Source organism: Equus asinus, chromosome 20, assembly GCF_041296235.1.
Source record: "Equus asinus isolate D_3611 breed Donkey chromosome 20, EquAss-T2T_v2, whole genome shotgun sequence".
NCBI classification, from domain to species: domain Eukaryota; kingdom Metazoa; phylum Chordata; class Mammalia; order Perissodactyla; family Equidae; genus Equus; species Equus asinus.
The window spans coordinates 85,331,976-85,354,824 of NC_091809.1; the positions used below are offsets into that span (position 1 = coordinate 85,331,976).

Sequence of the window (22,849 nt, forward strand, 5' to 3'; positions counted from 1 at the left end):
TCTTTTTGCTAGTTCGTTATTACTGTATAGAAATGAAATGGATTTTTGTATGTTGATTTTGTACCTTGCAACTTTGCTATAGCTGTTGATTATTTCTAATAGTTTTCTGGTAGATTTTTTAGGGTTTTTTATATACGAAGTCATGTCATCCACAAACAGGGAGAGTTTTACTTCTTCCTTTCTAATTTGGATCCTTTTTTATTTCTTTTTCTTGCTTAATTGTGAAAAGCATATTCTTTAATAGAAATTCCTAAGAAGGTTCTGATGTCGAAAAAATGAGCCCTCTCCATTAAAATAAGGTGGATAACGGGGTCAGCCCGGTGGCGCAGCAGTTAAGTTTGCTCATTCTGCTTCAGTGGTCCGGGGTTCACCGGTTCGGATCCTGGGTGCGGAATGGCACCACTTCTCAAGCCGTGCTGTGGTAGGCGTCCCATATATAAAGTAGAGGAAGATGGGCATGGATGTTAGCTTAGGGCCAGTCCTCCTCAGCAGAAAGAGGAGGATTTGCGGCAGATGTTAGCTCAGGGATAATCTTCCTCAAAAAAAAAAAAAAAAAGGGAAAGAAAAAAAGAAGGTGGATAAGTAGCTGTTTGTTGCGAAAAAGATGCTGGGCAAATTGCCAAAAATGTATATTTCCTTTTCTGCTGTAATGAAATTCAGTGTGAGAGCCTCTATAAATTGTGTAACACTTTGCTGCGTTGAGAAGCTGAAGAGCTCTTGTCAAATAATAATGGAAAGCTTTGAACTGAAAGTTATGTGAATTTTGATGGAATTCTCCTAAAGCTCTGCTATATTCTGTTGCAAGGTACCAGTATAGGTCACTAGGGCTCTTCCATAGAAATCACGGAATTGCTTATTCTGGGTTTTTTTCTTCTCATTTTTCCTCTGCCCTTTCACATTCAGTTTTAAGATTTTCATTTGCTTCCAGTTCTTCTTTTAACAGCAAGGATGCCTCTTCCTCAGTTTGTTCAGAACAGCCCACACACCGATCATCAGACGTGTTGTCAGCCATGTCTATGCACAGAGCCCACAGCATGGGCTTCTTGCTCAGCGTGAAATTTCCCACGTTCCTGCCACAGAGTTCACGTATGAAACATGTACAATGAATCCACAGTAACTTCCCTATGAAGAATTAAATTGTATGGCTTTTATTTAGCTTTGCAATTTACAAAAATTCTTTCTATTTAGGATCCACCATCGCTAACAGACCCTAGTTTTGCCTCCCCTCCAGGGTTCTTCTTGTCCAATGAGATAGGAAGGAAGACTAGCTGTCTGGAGGATGTGGGGCCAGGACTGGAAAACATTCCCTGTACTATTTGGCACCAAGTTGGGATCAAGAGGTGGACGGTTGTGTCTAACACTCATATTTCCTACGAGTTGAATGAGGACCAGAAAGAAACCTAAGACAGGGAGAGCGAGGCATCGAGACTGGCTGCACTGTGGGCACATCTTTTCTATGGCAGTGATGCTCAGCCTCCGTTCTAGGATTCAGAACTACACACTTGCAGCTACACCTGCATCCTGGACGCTTTCGATCTTAAGTAAGTTCCATAGAAAGTTTCTCAATGGTGTAATCATTTGCTTTGTGCAATTTGCTTCATGATTTAGTGCATCTAAAGAAAACGCTTCACCTTTTATTTTCTTCCTTGGAAGATATAAGCCACGTACTTAGAAAGGCAAGTCAAGGAACTGCTTCTTCCTCGTGTTTTCCATTTCTTCCTGCATGGAGCTTTGACTAAACAGCAGAACCACACTGCCATCTTTGAATCTGTGGTCATATTTTCCACTACAATTGGACATTGTCTAGGACAAATCTGGGCACCTCAGAGCCTGGGAATGGTGGAGGGGCCCTGTTAGATGAGGACTGAGTGTTCATGGTAAGCCTCTTTGTGATCTTTGAGCTCTCCCTGCTCTGACACTGTTTCTGAACTGCTTTTGTGTCGGAAGTTTGTCATTTCAGGTAACGATCACAGGCTGAGCCTCCCCACTTCTGATATCTTTCCTATGTGACACGCCAAAGATTGAGTTTTCCGTTTTTATCCCTAGGTTAGATTGACCTTTCATAGGCCTTCCCCACAGCAAAGTTTAAAAGGGACTTCCTACCTCTGTGCATTTCACATTAGACCACATGTCCCTGCATTGTCAAGTTAATTTAAAATAAAATAATTGATATATCAGCAATGACTCAAAATTAGAGTTTCTCCTTGATGCTTCCTTGGACCGTCCTGAAACATCCTGAATGTTGGATATCCTGTAACATCCAATAACCCACATACCTCTTAACAGTCAGGATTAGTTTTCCCAGCCGATAGAGTACATCATGTCTGCCTGTTGGCTCAGTGGCTTGAGGAGACCAAAATGGCAGCTGAGCAGTCCCAGCTTCTAATTGTATGCCGCCATGACTCTGTTTCCTGTTGGAAGTGTTTTCTCACTTTAGGAATTAAGACTTCTAAACCTGACAAGAACAAGACTCTGGGGACAAGAAGCAAATATTCTTAAAATGGCTTATTAGAAGTACTCATGAGGGGGACTACTCCTACCTCCACCATCTTTCTTCCTATTCATGCGTGTCTCAGCTGTGGAGGAAAGAACATCATGTATTGGCTGCTGATTGAAAGCATGTCCTGCTCCTGGAGGATGTCTCTCCAACTTATTAGGGTGCTATCTTCCTGCTGCCACAATAACTGAGCCTTCAGCAGCTCATCCCACTGGTCTTTAAGGCCAGCTGTTTCTGAGTAATAACATATACCTTAAAACCAGTAAATTCCATGGTACGAGCCAATTGTCACAGCTCTTTCACCATAAAATTAGCATCTTGGTCAAAAGTAATGTTGTATGGGAGATCACGGTAGTAAATAACACAATCTTTGTAAATCTTTGAATGGTGGTTCTGGCAGAAGCATTGGGAGCAAGGAAGGGAAATCTGGAAATATTCATTCCCATAAGGACTCTTTTCTGCCCTCAGTGAAGAAAGGGTTCCTATGAAATAAATTTACCACTAGTTGGCTGGCTGGTCTCCCTAAGGAACGGTGCCATCTTGGGCACTCAATGTTGGCACTTACTAGTGATGGTAGCCAAATTAGCTTTGGTGAGGGAAATCCCTATTGTTAAAGCTTGTGCATAGCTCCCATCTCTGCCACCATGCCACTTTGGACCTGGCCCGTTAAGCAAACACTGGGGTGGCTGAGGAAAGAAGTCAGCTGACATCTACATGACCAATCATCTTGTCCACCTGACTATTATTGAATGACTCATCTACAGTGAATGTTTGTGGTTGGGCATTTTTTGGAACATGACTGCCTTCACACCCTGTGCCCATTCCAGGAGAATCTACATATCTTTTCTCCAGACCATCCTGGTCATGAAGCCACAGAAGCTACATGGGTAGGTTGAATTAGAGACAATAAAGCAGTGGGTCAGGTAACCAATGGGGAGATTTAGCCAATTACTAAATATATCTATTTTAATTATATATTCAAGAACTGGGGAAATAACTGGATCATTGGACCCACTGTGCAGATGAACAAAGGCTAAAACTCTATTTATACATCTTTACATGACTTCTATAAGCCCTCATGCTGATCAGTAGACCAAGGTGGCATTTTGTACCTTTACTAATTGGCATCAACTAAGAACCAGTATCGACAGCTTCCAAAAGGTTTGAGTATTTTCTCTCCCAATGCATAGTCATTTTAATAATTGGCTGCAGGTCTTTCTAGGAGAGACTCAGAGGAAAGTTTATAATATACACTTACAGTCACATTACAGGGTCCTTCCTTAAAGGGACCCAGCCTTCCCTTTATCAAGGGGCTTTAGGTCTGTAAACTGATAATTGGATATTAGTAAATTGCCACTGTGGCAACTTCAGTCAGCTTTTGTTTTCCAATTATATAGCTAAAGCCACACCTTAGTAGACTGCCCATCTGTTCCTTCCTGAGATCAATTAGCTGCCACCACAGATGTCTGAGTCAAAACACTCAGTAGCCTTTCTGTCTCTGTGGCCTATTATGGTAATTCACCCACTTTGACTCTGAAGTTAAGAGCTACCACCTGGCCTCTGCCAATCCAGAATCCACTTATTCCCACTGAAATCAAAAAGTTCAGCTCTAAGGTGGTGTCTCCCTCTACTACGTTTGGCATTGCTTTTCAGGGTGCTTCCATCACCTGTGAATAGCTTGTGTTGTGGTAAACAGAGCAGCTCTGGACCTTCCTAGGATTATGGATGGGGGTGGCTGAGGAAATGCACATTTAGGTCCACTTCAAGATTCCCATCTCCCCGAGATTCTGGATCTTTGACACCTTAATCTCATTGACTCTAGGCCACCACTGAGTCCAGGCTTCAATAAATTAGCCAAGTAAGCTATTAAAGCCACTTGTGGGCATTCAAGTTAAATACGATAGCCTGAATCCACATAAGTAAAGTCCCATCGATGATTTCATGCCTATTCAAACTTACATTTCATCCTCTTTGGTCCTAATGCACTTAGAATCCAGTCCCACATACGCTTTTCAGCTTTTCCAGCTTTAATGCAACAGTCTCTACTCATTCTGACCTACCACTAAAAGAGAGAAATCAATTTGAGAACTTTCAAAATAACAGAAAGTAAACTGCAATTTTTTTTTTCTTAAAAAACCCATCTAGACTCCTGTTGGACAGAACATTTCTCTGTTGGCTCACATTGATCACTCTTTGTAGAATATCCTCCAATTTCTCTCTATCAAATCTTTCATGTCCACATTGAGGACCCCTTTCTTCCCCTTAAACATAGAAATAAGGGAAATAAGAGTGCCCCAGAAGAGTCAGCACTTTAAAACAGCACATAACAAATCAGAGTAGAAACACAGAAAATCGTTCCAAGGAGAAGTGGGTACCCAGCTCAGCAAGATTTCACTTTATTTACATCTCTGAGTCTTAACCTTGTTTCAGTGACAAATCACTTTGAGTGTATGATAAAAGCTATGATGCCTCTCTAGAGAAAATGTCCACAGACACAAAATCTGCATTCAGTTTTCAGGTACTCAAGAATCTCCAGTTATCCCACTGGTAAAACCATAGAAAGACATAACCCATGCCTTTCTGGACTGGTTCAATGTATTAAAAATATCTAAAGAAGGTGTCCATCAGAAGGGGATTTATTGGGTAGGTATGAATATAGAAAAAAGAGAAGCACAAAGATCACACTATCAGTGTCCATCCAAACATCATCCATGGGAGAGGAGACTCTGGACCAAAAAATCCATCAAATATTCTAGTCCTGGGAGCAGGATGAGAGTGTTGTTCTAATGTAGTCTGAAGCCATTAACCACTCCATCAAATTCCCTTTGTTTGGTTTTTTTCTTTCTGCTTTTTCTCCCCAAATCCCCCCAGTACATAGTTGTACATTCTAGTTCTGGGTCCTTCTAGTTGTAGCACGCGAGACGCCGCCTCAACGTGGCCTGACAAGTGGTGCCATGTCCGCGCCCAGGATCCGAACCAGCGAAACCCTGGGCTGCCTTAGCGGAACGCGCAAAATTAACCACTCGGCCACGGGGCCGGCCCCTCCCTTTGTTTTGATTTCATGCACACCAAACAAACTTCTGATTATAATTTGACTCCTTGGGCAGCCTGCCCACAAGGCAAAAAAGTGCTCTGATCAGAAGATACGAGTATCCGGTCCCCTCTGCAGAAAGAGTTCCATTGTGAATTAACAAACTGGGTATTCTGTATTTTTTTAATATGGCATTCTCTGTGAGATTGGTTAATAAGAGTCCACATATAAAAGATGACAGTAGGTTTCTGAACTTGCGTGGCAGGGGGAACTACCTCTAAGAAAGAATAATCCAGTTTCTAAGCCTGCTAGTTAGGGAGAAGATGATAGACTTGCCAAATTTCTAATTTCAATTTCTCAAGTGTGTCATCTTAGGACAAAGAGTCTGCCAGAGTCACTGACTTTATTAATTTTATTCTCGACCTAAGTGAGAAGAGTCAGATATAGAATTTTAAGTCTCTTCTGCAGAACAAAGGGATTTTGGCTATTTATATACCTTTAGGAATTACAGACCCCAGTTACAGTCATGCCGTTTCCCATGACAACCAATTACCATGCAGCACTTAGAGATTCAAGGTTTCTTACCATAGGAAATCACATGAAATTTTGAAGTCCCAATCTTTTTAAGGAGACTTTTCAGATAACCTTATAAAGTCATTTTTTAAAAGGCTATAAAATATTGAACAGGATGGCTACAAATAACAAATCCTCTCATGAGAGCTGTTGCCTCGTGACCATTCTCAGCCTTCATCATTCTCTAACAAAGTCTCGAGAACAGCTTCATAGCTCTGATTTCATCTCTATCTTACACCTTAATAACACTTCTCTCTCTGGAGTTTCTTCTTACAGGCAATTAACAGATAAGAAGGCTGCAGTCTCTGACTTCAGACAAGATTTTATTAGCCAGCACTCAATGGAAAATGCAGGATTTGTAGACACCTAGGAATTAATACATCAAATGTGAAAATAATAAATTGTAAGAAAAACACTCATATACCACCCAGTGCAAGAATAGTGTCCTAAATCAAGTCTAAACTCTCAGTCTGCTCTCTAAGTCCTTAAAGAAATTGCCCCCTGCCCCCGTCCCACCCATGTATCCATTTTCCTCTCAATTCCAGACCGGTCTCTGCTCCAGCCCAGCAAATGATGTCTTCGTGTTGGTTCCCTCAGAAGCTGATGGAAAGAGTCCAGCACAGGTAGTTTATTTGGGAGGTGCAGGGCTTACCTGGAGGCAAGTTAGGGAATTGACATAGGGTAAAGAAGGCAGCCAGAAAAGGGTATGTTACTAAGCTAACTGCTACAGAGGCCAACTGGAGCTTAATTCCACAAGAAAATTCTGGAAAAGAGTATAAAGTATATCTCAGAATCATCTCAGCAGAGAAATAGGAGAGCTGTCATATTTTATTTTATCTTATTATCTTTTTTTTCTTCTTCTCCCCAAAGCCCCCAAGTGCATAGTTATATATACTAGTTGTAGGTCCTTTTGGTTGTGCTGTGTGGGACACCACCTCAGCACTGCCTGCTGTGTGGTGCCATGTCCGTGTCCAGGATCCAAACCAGCAAAACCCTGGGCCACCAAAGCAGAGCGCATGATCTTAACCACTCGGCCACAGGGTTGGCCCCAACTTGGGTATTTTATATCAGGCCTCAATGGTCACTGGCAGAGGGCTGATCCAGGGAGTGTCAATTTCCCAGCACTTCCAGAATACTAAATTTGGGTGGCAGGGCAGCTTTCCACAGTTCTGGAACAGCCCTGGTACAGGTACAGAGATGCATCAGATACAGAAAGGGTAGTCTGAAGGAGATATAGGCAGGGCACCGAGAGCATCTTCCATACTTCATCCTGCTCTAAATAAGTCTGTGCACTCCCAGTTTTTCTCCAAAAAACCATCTTCTTTTCTTTTTCCAGAATTGTCTCGAAATCCTTCTCTCCCAAGAAGATTTCTCTGAGTAACTCTAACCCACTCTCAGGGAGTCTGCTAAGAGTATGTGCCTTGGATGAATGGAAGAAGGTTCCTTCTATGTAGATGAGTCAGACAAAAGTGCCCTCTTTTGAGCAGACACAGTCCCTGAGTGCCACGGTTCTGGCAAGTGGACATCTTTGTAAGAAGAAAATGGTACTCCTTTTGACGTAGCTCCTACAAGTGCGCACAGCTCGGGGTCTGAAGTGGGAACTGAACTTCCGCTCTTGCTCACCTCCTCAGCCAGGCATCTTTAGACAGTGCACGAACTGGACAACAGTACCATGGCAGCCCTGCTTACTCGGATCACTCCTTTCCTCTAGAGCTATCCGGGACTTATGCATAGTAGAGTTTTCCAGCGGAGCTTGATCAGATATTGAGTGTGTGCACACTTGGCAGCAGCTCCCCAAGCATCTATTTGTATTAATTGATGTGTTTTGACACTAAAGGAAAGGAGAAAGTAGGTGGTCCGGAACCAGTTTCAAGAAGAGACAGAGGAAAACAGGAAATTGAAAGTGATATTTTGCCTGGGTTGCGACTGTCCCTGGATACTTCTCCCTGGGGGCCTAGAAAATATTCTCCACCTAATTTCCAAGGCAGTGGAACAAGATCCCTGCCTAAACTTGCTACGCAAAATACCCATCTTATTTATCTTCAAAATGATATGGGGAAAGGAGATGAAAAATTGAGAGGAAATCGTCCGCCCCACTGTTCAGAGCCTGTGGTGAGAACTAAAATGAGTAGCAGTCCTGAACGTGGGCTCCCACATGCTGTTTTCAAGTTCCTATCTGTCCACTGACTAGGTACGATGTGAAAAGTTCAGTGGATTCTTGTTTCTCTTGAACATTTAAAGTTACAATTTGCAACATTATAAAAATAAATTAAAATTTCACCTAAAGGTTCTTCACTCTATCACAGAAACTATTTTAATGTCAGTATTTTCTTTTTCCTTTCCCCTCATTCATGAATATGCACATGCACTTTTTACGGTCATCCTTTTAACAGCCACAGAATATTTCAGTACCCATTCAAATCTGTTTCTTGTTTTTCACTATTTCTATAAACGTCTTGTTCATAGATATTTATCTATAGCAAATTGGAAAGTTAGAATCATTGGCCATCTTCCACATCCCAAAGCTGGAAAAGCCTTCCTAGTTTCTAGTTTTGGCAGCCCCTCCACAGCCAACTTGACCCCACTTGTACTTTCAGCCCTGCTCTGGCGGTAGCGTGAATCCTGAGCTTATGTGTGAGGGGGTGAAGCACTTCCGGGTCAATCCTCATGGACCCTGCAGGCACTGCTGCGGTAGGTACTTTCTATGAGCTAAGTGACCAGGCTAGGCTCAGGGAATCACAAAGACGAGTGAGATGGATTCCTGTTCTCAATTATTTTCTCGTCTCGAAGTCTCTGAGTGCTCTGTTTCAGACCCATACCCATCAAGCTGAACTCAAACTTAATCGTTAGGAGTGTAACAGAATGTTCCGTCAAGGCCTAAATGGACGTGGGAAGTCTAATAACCATGACCTCCCTTATAAATTACCCCTCACCAAGAGCATCTATTTTAATGACTTGACTGCACAGTTTTTATTTCCAATAAAAATCTGACTAAAGGAGAAGGGAGGTGGTTGACATGGGGGAACTCCAATGGGAGATGAGAGAAAGGTGGGAATGGATTATTCCTGCTCATCAGCTGCCCTGAGGAACCCGGTCTCCCCATGTTGACAGGCACCCTCTGAGGTTCAGGTAACCGGGAGAGCTGCTTCAGGGTGCAGGGGACAATTATGTGATATGGTTAAATTTTATACTTTCCAAAGGGGTATTACTTCCCCACTTGGAGTACTTCTTGCCAAGTATAGAATTTACTCCTTCACTGCCACACTCCCTCCCAACTATTACCACCCTGCCAGTCCTCAACTCTTCACTCACCTTCCCCTAAATTCTCATTTCTAGAAGAAGACTCCGTTTTCCTTAGACTCCAGTTTCTTATTCCTAGACCTCACAAATTCTCCAGGTTAGAGCTGGCAGGTACCCAATTCCTTGGGAACTCTGATCCTTTATAATCTTGAGGAAAAATATGCTTTCACTTTCAAAAGGAATGTGATGGCCATTTTTGGGTTCACTCCATTATCCACATCTTGCTTATTGCTATCTCTCCTTAACCTCCAATACCTCTCAGCTTAAATTGGTTTTGCTAATGAATATGTCCATTTTGGTATATTTCAAGGATGTGTTATCCACTCCCTTCATTCAGTCAGGAAATTTGAATCCTATTCCCACGATGCTTTCTGCCTCTCTCCTCTATCTTGACCTAATAACGCTTATCGTGCTCATCACCTGAGCTTCCTGGACATTCACATGGTCAAGCACATCTTGATATGCAAGGCTTCTCTGCCTTCCTTTCTGCCACGTGTGTTTCTTCTTATCAAAGCATGCCTTCCAAGGAGGAGTGCCACTTGAGGGGTTCCTCAAGTCTCAGTGATATCCATGAGATATTTACCTCCTTTATGGAAGTCTTTTTTCACCATAGGTCAGAGGGTTGAGTCCCTCATACTCCTTGGTTCGTGGTGTTCTGTCATCATTGGTGCACTCGAAGATTCTTCTTTTATTTACTTATTTAATCCTTTTTTTCCCCATTCCTCACTCCCATTCTTCTCTTCAAATAGGCAACCACTCTAATTTAGTTGGTGTGCATCCTTTTATTTGTATGTTTCTTGCAAAATGTATTATGTTATATACAGTATTTTTTTGGAGGTGAGGAAGATTGGCCCTGAGTTAACATCTGTTGCCGATGTTTCTCTCTTTTTTTTTTTTGGTTCTCCTCAAAGCCCCAGTACACAGCTGTATATACTAGTTGTAGGTCATTCTTGCTCTTCTATGTGGGATGCCGCCACAGCATAGCTTGATGAGCCATGTGTAGGTCCACACCCAGGATCCAAACCGGCGAACCCTGGGTCACCAATGTGGAGTGTGCAAACTTAACCACTCAGCCACGGGGTTGGCCCCATACACGTATTTTAAATTTATGTAAATGGCTTTGTACTATGGCTCACTATTTCTTTTTTATGAAGTACTGTGGTTCTAAGACCTAGCCATGGTGCTGGATTGAGTTTGTTGCTTCTAACTGATACAAACTCTTCCATTAGGTGCATCCCCCACATTTTACCTATTCAATCCCCCAGTGATGGGTAAATAGATTGCTTCCAATTCACCACTTCTTAAAGAAAAAACATGCAACGAGCACTCTTGCACATGTCTCTTTGGACAAGTGTGAGAATATCCCTTGGATACAGGCTCAGGAGGAAAATAATTGGGTAATAAGGCACATGTAATCTTAATTTTACTTAGTACTGCCGGGTTGGGGTCCAGAATGGTTGCACCAGTCTGTTCTGCCACTGGTACTGTATGAGAGTCCTTATACTCCTGTATCCCCAACAACACTGAGCAATAATGAGCTTTCTAATTTTTGCCAGTATGAAGAGTGAAAAGTGATGTAGCTCAATATCAATGATACAGTAACACAGTGGAAATGCGCAGACGGAGGCTTGTGTGCTCATTGGCTCAGACCTGTCCTTCAGGCCTCACACCTCCTCAGTTGTTAAATTCCGTCAATTTATTGCTGCATATCTCCCAAACTCATTCCCTCTTTTTCTTTGTCATGATCTGGGAAAAAATTTTTCCCTTTAGCAATTGCTTCCTAATTTGTTTCTTTCTGTCCAGCTGCCACCCTGTCAATACATTCTATATGCGCTACCAAACTAATATTCAGAAGCGTGGCCTTTTGAGACAAGAATGAGGGTGTTATGAATGAATAATGGTGAGGATTGTTAACCTAAAACTCTGATTCAGGGGTTAACAAAGATTTTCCTTCTAGCAAGGATCTCTAAACGCACTGAAATGTCAATCAATTAAAGATATTATTCCTATATAACTCTCTGTAGGGGAATTTCTACAAGGTGATTATCACTTCCAGGTAGAGAGAAAACTGGAAATCATTAAAGAGTTTAGAATATCTGAGTTCGGAATCCATTCTTTTGAGTCAAAGAAGTCGATAAAACCTTCTCATCGTTACCAGATGCCTCCTTCCTTTTGTGTTTCTAAACCTGGCTTCATCACATTAGTTAGGATTCTTTAATTACAATTTATGAAAACCAATTCAAACTAATTAAGCTGTAAAAGAACTAGGAAATGGAAGGGAGGGTGTAAATTATTATAAAAATGCGGACGTGTCTCACAGGACCCAAGGGGGAAGTGCAGTCAGACCTCAGGAGGGAATTTGAAAGCTGTAAGTATAAACTCTGCAAGACCTCGCCACTCATTTCTCTCAGCAGTCTAGCTTTCTGTATTTCTCAGACTGTGTGGCGGACTATCGCTGCCTCACAGATCCCAAATTTAAATGCTGTAGATGCCACCACCCACAGAGACCAACTTAATTCTCTTTTGGCCTCAGGATTATCTCACTTTGCCAAACATCTTGGATTTCTGTTGCCCAAGAGGACTGATGATACAGAAATTGATAGCAGAAATGAAGTGTTGCCAGTGACAGACTTAAAAGTCTTGGAACTGCTGGGGGGCGGTGGGGGCCTTCCTTACTTAGTCCAGGAGTTGTTGGATCATGGGAGACAATCTCTAGACCTGATGCAGGTTGTACCCAGAGATTCTGGACTTGGAGCTGGATGCAGAAGTTCCATGTGACTGGATCATCACCCACTAGTGAGTTTGAGGTGGTATGTGGATTATGCTCATGGGGGCATTTGGGATTGTCTATATGAGAAGACAGGCACGTATGCTGAGCAGCTAAGAGATGGGCTGGATAAACACGATTGTTTCTTTTTCACCAACATTCCTCACTTGAGAAGATTGATGGGCCACACCTTGAAGAAGTGGCATATATCACTTCTGCCTAAATTCCATCAGCTAGACCTCAGTCATATAGCCAAAGCCACCTGCCAGGGAGGTCGGGACATGTACTCCAGATGTCTTCCAGGAAAAAGAGGAAAGAAGTTGATGAGCATCTGACCACTCTCTGCCTCTAAGGCCTTCTACTTCTACAAAATGGCCTCAAAACCATTTAAATTATAAAAAGTTGCTCCGTTCTCCCCTCTTCTCTGCATCCTTTCCACTCTTCTGGGCGGCAGAGTATCCCAGGAGAGTGTCAGCAGAGCCCGGGCGTGTGAGGTACGTGAATTAGCTGTACATGGCGGGTAGGGTAGTGCTTTGTTGCTGAAGGAGGGGAAAACGGTAGGTGCCTGGGGGAGAGAAAAAACAAAAATAAAGAAATAAAGAACCACATTGTTTTTATTCCCCAACTACACGAAGGAATCTCTCCTCTCAGCCTATCAAAGAATCGAACTTCTAAGTTCAGAAATTGAGAAGAAGCTTTCTTGTCTAAACTTGAGGCACCAAGCACCTACTTTACTGCAATCTCAAAATGATGGTGGGAGGAAGAGATAAAAAGTTCAGAGGAAATATTCTACTCACAGTTCAGAGCGCCTAACCTCAGCTGAGGCCTGCTTGAGAGTCCCTGTCAGCTGTCTTGGAGCCAACGTCTGTAGGCTGCGTATCTGTGAGTCAAAAACGGTATAAAAATTAGATGAATAGAGGTCAAGGTCAAGAGTTCAGAATTTATCATTGAGTCAACACTAGAACCAGATAAAAAAAAAGACAATAATGTAGATATGTCAATTTCAACCATAACCTTAGCACCTCAACACAGTATTTTTTTTCCTTGTGTTTCTTTTTAGTCTTTATACCCACATATAAATACATTCTTTTTTTAATATATTCATCGTTTTAAGAAAGTACATGATAACTACTGCCGCAGTCAAACGGAGCTTAAGGTGACAGGACAGCTGAATGTAATGTGGTATTCTGGATGGGATTTTGGAACAGAAAAGGACATCAGGCAAAAACCTAAGGAAATCTGAATAAAGTATAGACTCTGGTTAATAATAATTGATTCATTAATTGTAACAAATGTACCATACTGATGTAAGATATCAATAATATAGGAAACCGGGTGTGGGGTATGTGGGGACTCTCTCTACTGTCTTCTCAATTCTTCTGTAAATCTAAAACTGTTCTAAAAAATAAAGTCTATTTTTAAAAAGACAACATTATTATTCTATCCAGTGACTGTTTTTCTAGTGTTAGACATTCATTCTATTTCTGATTTTCCACTATTAAAAATAATGTTCTATAAACATCCTGTGCAATGACCTTTTAAATGAATTCAGAAGCAGAGTCAGCTCCAGATAGAACTGAAAGGTGGGTAAACTCTAACGATGACTCCTTCCCCTTTCCCAAACATTCAACAACAGCTTTCCTCTATTTTTCAGCCTCTTAGACCCCCCATCTCCCTACAGCTTACAGTACCTACTGCTACCTGCATAATGAGTGTTCTTCTAGTCTCTAGAACGAATCCTGACCTGAGCAAAAGGTATTTAAAGAGTTCTAGCCCAATACTCATCGATCCAGCAAACATGGATCAAGCACCCACAATGTGACAAGTAACGGCAGTAAACAACAGGAGCTCTCTGTGGCAAATATCCACTTTATTTAGAGTAAGAATATTTCATCAAGTTCTGTTTGTGGCCATCTAAACTTGTGGGTTAGCATTTAAAAAGGTGAAGCCAGTTTCATCCTACATATAGGAATGTTTTCTTTCTCTTTCTTGATATAGAGACAAGGCCCAGAATCTAAATAATGAGTATTTTTTGGCTCAGAATGTATCAAGGATGAAAAGTCATTTTGTATTGATCAATATGATACAGTCAGAAGTATATTCTAAGTTATTAAACATGTGCCCCTAAGCAAAATTAAATCATTGAGACAAATGAGTATCAGACCATAACTAAATCTTAAGAGAAATAAGCCAATGAATGATAAGTTCACCTCTTCTGATGGGAAAGCTTTGGGAAAGAGAGCCCAGTGAGAGGTAGATTCAACTGAAATGCTCAGGCGCGGTGGGGGTGGGATGGAAGAGTGGCATGGAGTGGAATAGAGAGGGTTCAGTAAAACATCTGGGCATGGATCACATTCTTGGGCCAATGTGATTTATGTTGCATCCATCCCTTTAGGAAAATCCTTTCATCTTAACCATTTTCTATGGGTTTCCCCAGGACAGGGAAAGTGGAGACCTGCAGAGCTGAGCTGCGGCCCAGAGCAGCCGCTACCGGCATGTCCATGGTGAGTCACATCCATCTTGGAGCAAAGCATGCCCAGGGTTTTCTTCTAAGAAGCCAGCTGGTACTGAATGATTGGAGTCCTTTTATATTTTTTTCTTTTAGTCTTTGCACACAATAGAATAATCTATTGACTTCTGAGTCAAGATAGAAACCACGATTTATGTCTTTTTCCACCTAAGAGCCCATTATGTGATAGAAAAAAAAAAAGATATAAACTCACAACAAAGAGAATACAAGAGGGGGATGTCAGTGTACAAGAAATTTCAACACATTTCTAAGAAAAAGGAAGGGGCGGAGAAGTGGTTACTGATGAAGCGGGGTGCAGGAAGCTGCAGCCTGGAATGTGCGAAAGGGGTGGAGGACTAAGGTGAGTAGAGTCAGACCCCAAGAGAACTGTAAGACTCAGAAACACCAGGAACAGCCACAGGAGCAAAGAAGATTTACACACGAAAACTGGTAAATAAATTGAAGTTCTATAGAGAGAACACCATACCCTTCTTATATCCTCTCCCACTCCACCCCCACACAGATACCCCAGCAAGCAAGCATCTGCCTCTCAAGCAACTATTTAGATCATGCGTCTCTAATGTCTGCACTCTGGCCAGCTGGTTACCAGATCCATCTAGAACAAAGCCCTCCAATAAACAATCCAAGCACATGTTCACAGTCCCAGTCCAGTCTTTATGGCTCACTCTTAAAAATAAACAACCAACTATTACCGGATGTTTGAAAGGCTGCAAGATGAAAGACAGTAGCCAAGATAAAACAGGAACAAGAGGCTATGAAAAAGGACAACCAAGAAGCGAGCATGAGCTCCTGGGAACCAAATATATAACTGATAAAATAAACAATTCAATAAACCAGTGTAAGATAAAAAGACGGAAAATACAAGAAAAAAGATTAGCAACATTAGAATAATAGAAATTCCAATCGGATAAAACAGAGGGTGGGAAATTATCAGAGATAATAGAGGGGAATTAACCACAGCTAAAGGGCACAAATCATCAGACAAATTCCAAGCATGTGAATGAAAAAAGAGTCACATTTTGATAAATCATTGTGAAATTTCAGAACTCCATGAAGAAATAGAAGATTCTAAAAGATTTCAAAGATGGAAGACAAAAAGACTTCTAAAGTAGAGTTGAAAATTAGACTCACATGGGACTGCTTGTCCACAGTCCAGGTGCTGGAAGACAGTGTAATACGAATGCCTTTAGAGTTCCGAGGGAAAATGTTTTCAATCTTCAATTGTATATCCTGCCAAATTTTCTATCGAGTGCGAGGGTAGACTAGAAGCATTTTCAGACAAACAAGGAATCAGAACTTTTATCTCCAACGTATCCCCCATGAGGAACTTACTGAGAATGTTCTTAAATAAGTGAGTAAACCATCCAAGATAAAGACTTGCAGTTCAAGCCAGGAAGATAATGAGGGGAGGTCCCAGGATGAGAACCCCAACTAGAACAGATTCGAGCAGGAGGACGGGGGACTCCAGCAGGATGGAGCTGGAGAAGATACAGACTTAAGAGATTTGATATCCTTGAGAATTTGGAGAAGCTTAAGGAGGTGATGAAAGCCATGTTTATTTCTAGAAAACCGTTCTCTTCTATTTCTAAAAAAATTGCTTCCAAATGGTTCCCTGATGAATCTGTCCTACAGTTCTCTTCTCTTCTTGGTATCCTTTCCAGGAGGGTCTCAGGAGCTGGCTGTCTCTCAGCAAAGCCTACTCAGAATTTAGGGATGTGAGGCCTGAAATTCTCTCCTAGGCGTCTGTTTACAAGAATTGATATTCATGAGGGGAGGGGAGAAGGGCTTTGCTTCAGAGTAAGGAAATTTGGTGGCTGAGGGAGAGACAGGAAAATTACAAGGAAAGAAAGCACTACATGATATTTATTCCCCAATTAGCTCAAGCCCCTTCTCCAATGAACCGTTTGATCTGGGTAGGGCTCTGCCCACAAGTCTAAGCACGGAACACACAAATTAGGTTTAAGCTAACCAATACCTAGCACTCGCTAGTGACATTATTGGTTAAGAGGCAACACGTGTCCTAAGGTGTCCAGTCACAAGGAATCTTAAGACTTTAGCTGGAAATATTGAGGCAAAGATTTTCACTCTTTCCTGCTGGACGTAAGCCTGGAATGAGGTAGCCCCAGAAGCTGTTAGCAGCCCTATCAAAACCACAGGGAGGAGAGAGCCTCTCTGAGGATGAAACCAACCACAGTGGGAAGCAGAGCCAAAAGATGGAGACGATCCATGTCCTGATGACATTTTACGACCTCCTGCTTCAAGCCACACCTGTAGCCGGCCCAGTTCTGGGACTTTTCTATTGTGTGAGCCTATAAACCCACTTTTTGTGTAAATGAGTTCGGGTTGAGTTTTCCCTTGTTACAACAGAAATACGCTCACCTGATATAGACTTCGTACGTTTGCTTATGGACTTTCAACTTTGTGATTGAACAGAATGTATTGTGGCAAAAGAAGATAATATAAATACTTTTAACCTTGACAATATAAAGATAAAAGTAAAGGTGATAGAAATGGAGATGGAAAGTGAAAGCAAAGGTAAATGAAGAGCAAGGGCACCAACTTCTTTAAAAGTTGGGGTCAAGCGACACAGTCTATAGGTGCTGAAACATCTTAGAGTTTAAGAAGTAAACATGCCTGTTAGTTACAAATGTAATAAATAAAGGAACTAAAAACAATGCTATAAGCATATTGGGAAGATTAGGAAGGGACGTAAAAGATGGAGCCTAGGACCTATGAGAAAATGGAGATCAGCTCTAAAACTCCCAGTGACCAAAAAGAATTTTTTTAAGCACCAAGGAAAAGGGAAAATATAAAAGTGAAGAAAATAGATTTAAATCGTAAGGTTCAGATGGAGGAAACTGAGGAGACGTTTAAATGAAAGCTTGAGAAATAGTATTTGCTTCCATTCCTCCTTTATGAAGTGCTTGGTACTCTCTGTGAGGTGAAAGTTGGACAGGAAGGCTGGGATTTCTCTTCTTTTTGCGTGATTGGTATGCAACGATGCTCATGAGTCAGGTCGTCTGGACATGCACACTTTGGAGCCCAAGGATGCCTCAGCTGAGGGTTAAGGGAAAAAATAAAATGGAGACTTGTAAACTGGAGTGACACCATTGTAATTAAATCATGTGATTTTGTTTGACCATTTTGTACATTAATGTTGGTGGGAAAATGGAAGAATTATCAGCTGGCAAAAGGGAGGAAGTTGATTATTAATATCTCACATTAGAGAAAAATGACAGGAACCTTGGTAAAAGTAGATGATATACTAATAACTCCTTACAAAAAAGGGAGGTAAAATTCAAAAGGAAGAGAAAACTCTTTCTGTGGCATCAAAGTGGGCTGAGAAAACTCTAGCACCAACCTGCCTTCCTCTGGCTGAGGAGTGGATCAGGTAACGTGCATCCTTAGTTCCCAGATTTTGACCCTAATACTTTTCTCCTAGAAGAAGAGCTAAGATTCTGGGGAAAAAACTGATTCCATCTCTTGAAGTGAGAAACATTCCAAAGTGAGCTGGAGCATCCTGTCTTCAGTTAAGAAGGTAAGGTTGCATTCAGAGATCCCTGGGCAGAACTGACAAGGTCAGAAAGGCCAGCCTAAAAACAGGGCTGTGAGTGGCCAAAGACTGACCACACGAACTCCGAGAGGGCAACAATGACCCCAGTGAATCAGAACTAGTCGAGTCTGTTAAAGGAACTGTGAGCTCATGATAATCCTAAGTAGTTAGAGGGAACATTTCACAAAGGAGAATAAAAGGTGGTGGCAATGTGCACACTAGTTTGCAATGTTATTGATTTAAAGTTTTATATTGATCAGCCCAAACTATGTGAGTCATGCAGTGGTATTTTGGTCAAATTCCAGAATATAAGCTATAGGAGTAGGCTTAGGGAGAAAAAAATCTTAGAAAGACACAAGTCAAAATGGGAAATAGTTATAAAAGGTGAGAGAATGCTTGTAGAAGGTGGGAGGATATTTGTAGAAAGTTAAGATAATTTTGTAGAAGCTGAGGGAAGCGCTGTGCTAGATGGAAAAATGTAAGTAAAAGCTGGAGAAATACTAGGTGGGCATTATTGAGCAGAGAGGAAATCTACTGTATTAGAAGAAGGGAAGTTATCAAGGTTAATTAATAGAAATAAAATGCACAAAGTCAGTAAATTCAGGTTATTGTATACAGAGATCACTAGGTCCTTCTGAAAAGTTGGCCAAGAGAAGGAGGGGAAACAGTCTGCACTAGCTGTGTCAGGCTGAACAAGCTCAAAAAAGGACAAAGTCAGTTAAGGTAAAAGAAGGAGTCAAAGTAACAGAAAAAGAGACAGTATGTTATGAGAGAAATGTCAAGAAGTTAAAAATAGACTCCCTTTCATAAGAAGATAAAGAATCAGAGAGTTATGTAAAATAGGGGAAGGAATGAAAGGTAAAAGGATATGAAGGTTTGTCTAAGTTAAATGGTGTCTTAGAAAGAAGTAGACATATGCCAGGTGCAAGCAAAGAAAAACAGTCACCTGCCAGAACACAGAATCAAGGGACAGCGGAAGAAACAGACAGGTTGGCCTAACATCGCCCCTGCAAGATCTCAGAGAACATCCAGTGTTTATATCACTGTGGCTGGCAGGGGGCTAGTGTGCCCACTCAACTAAGAGGACACTTCCGCTGTCTTAGAGGCCTCCCTGTCCACAGAGGGCAGGAGAGAAGAGCTGGGTGGGATCCACCCTCCACACCTGCAGGACCCCACACCTCCTTCGGCACCCCCACCTCCTTCAGCAGGGCCAGGTGGTTCCCCCAGACATGCATACTCTGAGCAAGAGCTCACACTCCTTCTCCTGAACCCCTGCAGCTGCTCCATCACTCTGTGCCTTGGGCCCACCAGGATGAATCTCACTAGCCCCTTTAGCCCTGTGCAGGTAGCCACTCAAGTCATCCACATTCCCCAGCTCTAATCCCCATTCAGCTTGTACATCGCCTTTTCTGACCCCATCTGCCGTAATTCCTTATCTCCTGAGAGCTTTCCACTGTGTCCTGGAGCTCAAGGTCATTCATCAGTAGAATATTCTGCATCTTCACTTTCTTTCGTGACTATTCTCTTCATCTTCTTGCTCTGAAAAGTCATTCTTGTCTAAGGATACTACTTTCTTTGCAATCTTCTCACGAGGTAGTTGCTTGCTCTCCTACAGCCCTTGTATCACTGGGCCTGGAGGTGAGTTACATGTTCTCCTTGTTCCTCATTGCTAATCCTAAATGCCCTTTCTTCCACAATGTGAAGAGACTGTACCATCCACAGCTCTTCTGTATGCAGGCATTTCCATCCCATCCCTCGTGCTTTGAAGATTTTAGCTCGTGGATCACTCTCTCCAACACTCCAACATCACTCTTGGGGATTTCCATATCCACATTGCTGGCTATTCCAGTGCCTGGACTCCAAATTCTTTGATATTCTCTTCTCCGTGAACTTGTCGTCCTTTCCATCTAAGCCATTCCCTCCCGTGGTTATACTGTAGACCTTGTTGTTACAATAACCTCAATCCCACTACAATTTCAATTTCAGATATTCCATTCTCTGACCACACCTCTTTCCTAAACCAGATTTCCTAGAACACAGAGCCAGCCTGAGGCAGAGCATATGTGCTGAAGCTTTACTGGGAAAGAAGCAGGAGTGAGAAAAAAAGGAGTAATCACACAGGAAAGTCGGGAGAACACCTATGTGGCGGTGCTTTACTGAGCTGTCACCATCTTCATAAGAATGCTCAATGGAGTTGCTCACAGGACACCTCCAGAGAAGCCACGTGGAACCACCGCAGCTAAAAACAATCCACTGGGGAAGGGAAAGGAAGCCATTTATCTGTGGGTGCCTTCCCATGTTCTGTCTCTCATGGACCCAAATCCTCCCTATGGAACACTAATTCCTTACGACCTTCATGTTGTATACTTGACCACTCTGGCAAGTCACTGGGGAAGCCAGAGCCCCCAAGGGTCCGGTCAGGTCAGACATAGTGCTGGAGCTGCGGTGGCTCCTATGGCAGTGATTTGATAGAATTTGTGCTGATGCTTGGTCCTGAACCCCAATGGGAAGCTGAGGCTACCACAGCTGGGAGATACAGTGGCCAGGGCTATGACCATTGGAATGAAATAAGCCATCCCTGGGGCCACTCTAGGCAGAAAATAGGGCAAGTGGCTTAGGTCCCAGAGAGAGGAGAGGGCCAGGCAGGCTGAGCATATCTGGAGTGAAATAAACTGGATCTTGTACATACATCCATTGTACCATTTAAATCTGTTTATAACCATTTATATCTGGATCTTGTGTCAGAAAAAATGATGCTCTCACTTTTTACCCAAAAGAGGAAGTTTAAATCCAATTCTTCAAGCCAGTGACCAGTTTCACCTCTTTATAAAGGGCTATAAAACCAAGTTATATCCCTTTATTACAGCTGGTCCCAGGGCCAGAACTGATATCCACCATGGCTCTGCTCTCCCACCCGTTCTAGGCTCCCCTCGCCCTCAGACAGCACTTTGGCTAACCTGGGTTACTTGCCTGGTGGGGTGATTCAGACCTTCAGCCCCCTGGCCATGCTCTTGTCAGGGCATGGTTGCTGCAGTTACCCATTCAGAGTTATCACTGGGCAGAGAAGCACCGAGAGATGCCCCAGTGAATCCCCTGAATTCCAGACACACTCTTTCTTTATCCATTATGAAATAGCAACCCTTGCTATTCATGTGGATCAGGATCAACTAGCCTGCCAGTGTGGAAACATCATTGTCTGCTGGCCCACCTGCATGAGGAGCCCAGAGTAGCCAAACCATGGCCACAGCCTCCGGTCCCCTGGTGGAAGAGCGTGCATGCACACACACACACACACACAGGAATAGGAACTTGTCAGGGCCCGAAATTATGGAACAGGAAACATGAATTCTACAAGTGAGTCATTGGGAGTAATGGTGATCAGGGACGATTGTACTTCCACCACTTTGTAGTTGCCTAGACCTATGTGTGCTAGCTATTGAGGAGATGAGACCATCTTCCCCTTCGGCATCACAATAGTAACTCATTCCTGAGGGAATTGCAAAGATTAGCACCACCAAAAAAGCTTGAAAGATGCAGAGTAGTTATTCCTACCACAATCCCATTTAATTTGTCCTTTTGGTAGATACAAAAGCTTGATGGATTTTTAAGAATGACTATGGATTATCATAAACGTAATCAGGTAGTGAATCCAATTATAATTGCAACCTGGATGCGGCATCTTTACTGGAGCAAATCAATAGAACCCCTGGCAACTGGAAAATGTTTTTTCAGCCCAAAAGCAATCTGCCTTTGTGTGGCATGACAGCTGTTATGACTTTACTATTTTTCCCCAGAGCTATGGCAACCTCCTGCTTTCTGGCATAATACAGCCAGAGGGGCCTCGATCGTCTTAATAGCCCACAGAGCATCATGCTAGTCCATTACATTGATGACATTATGCTAATTGGAGCTGCTGAGCAGGAAGTAGCAAGCATCCAGATACTTTGGTAGAACATATGCATTCCAGAAGATGGGAGAATTGTGAATATTCAAGGACTTGACACATAGATGAAGTTTCTAGGGGGTCCCACTGCCTGGGGCATGTTGAAATATAGCTTTTAAAATGAGAGACAGATTGCTTCGCATTGACCACTATGAATAAAGGGACACAAAGCTTGGTAGGCCTATTTGGATTTTGGAAGCAACATATACTATCTTGGAGCATGTTTCTCCACCCCATTTACCAATTAATACTCAAGGCTACCAGTTTCAAGTGGGGCCCAGAGCCAGACAAGTCTCCACAGCAAGTTTAAGTTGCTCAAGCTGCCCTGCCACTTAGATCCTGAGACCCGGCAGATCCAATGGTATGAGAAGTGTCTGTAGCAAAAGAGAAATTGTTCAGGAGCCTCTGCCAAAAACTCCAATAGGAGAATCACGGTGCAGGCCCATAGGGGTTTGAAGTAAAACTATGCCCTTTTCTGCTGGCTATCCCCCATTTGAAAAACAAATCTTAACTTGCCACTGGATTCTGGTAGAGATTCAATATCAACAAATGGAATATCAAGTGGTGATACCAGCAGACTCCTGCTTGAGGGGGAATGCTGTCAGCACAAGATGTGTTTGCAGTCACAAAGAATTGTCAGTCACAGCAACAGCTA

The 22,849-nt window shown here is 42.4% G+C and overlaps 1 long non-coding RNA gene across 1 annotated transcript; it reads left to right on the forward strand.

The window, feature by feature from the left end:
• Positions 1–595: 595 nt before the first annotated feature.
• Positions 596–21,157, forward strand: LOC123278624 (uncharacterized). Its single transcript, XR_006516112.2, has 3 exons — positions 596–14,672; positions 18,141–18,236; positions 20,276–21,157. It is a non-coding gene; the product is annotated as an uncharacterized lncRNA (long non-coding RNA).
• Positions 21,158–22,849: the final 1,692 nt, after the last annotated feature.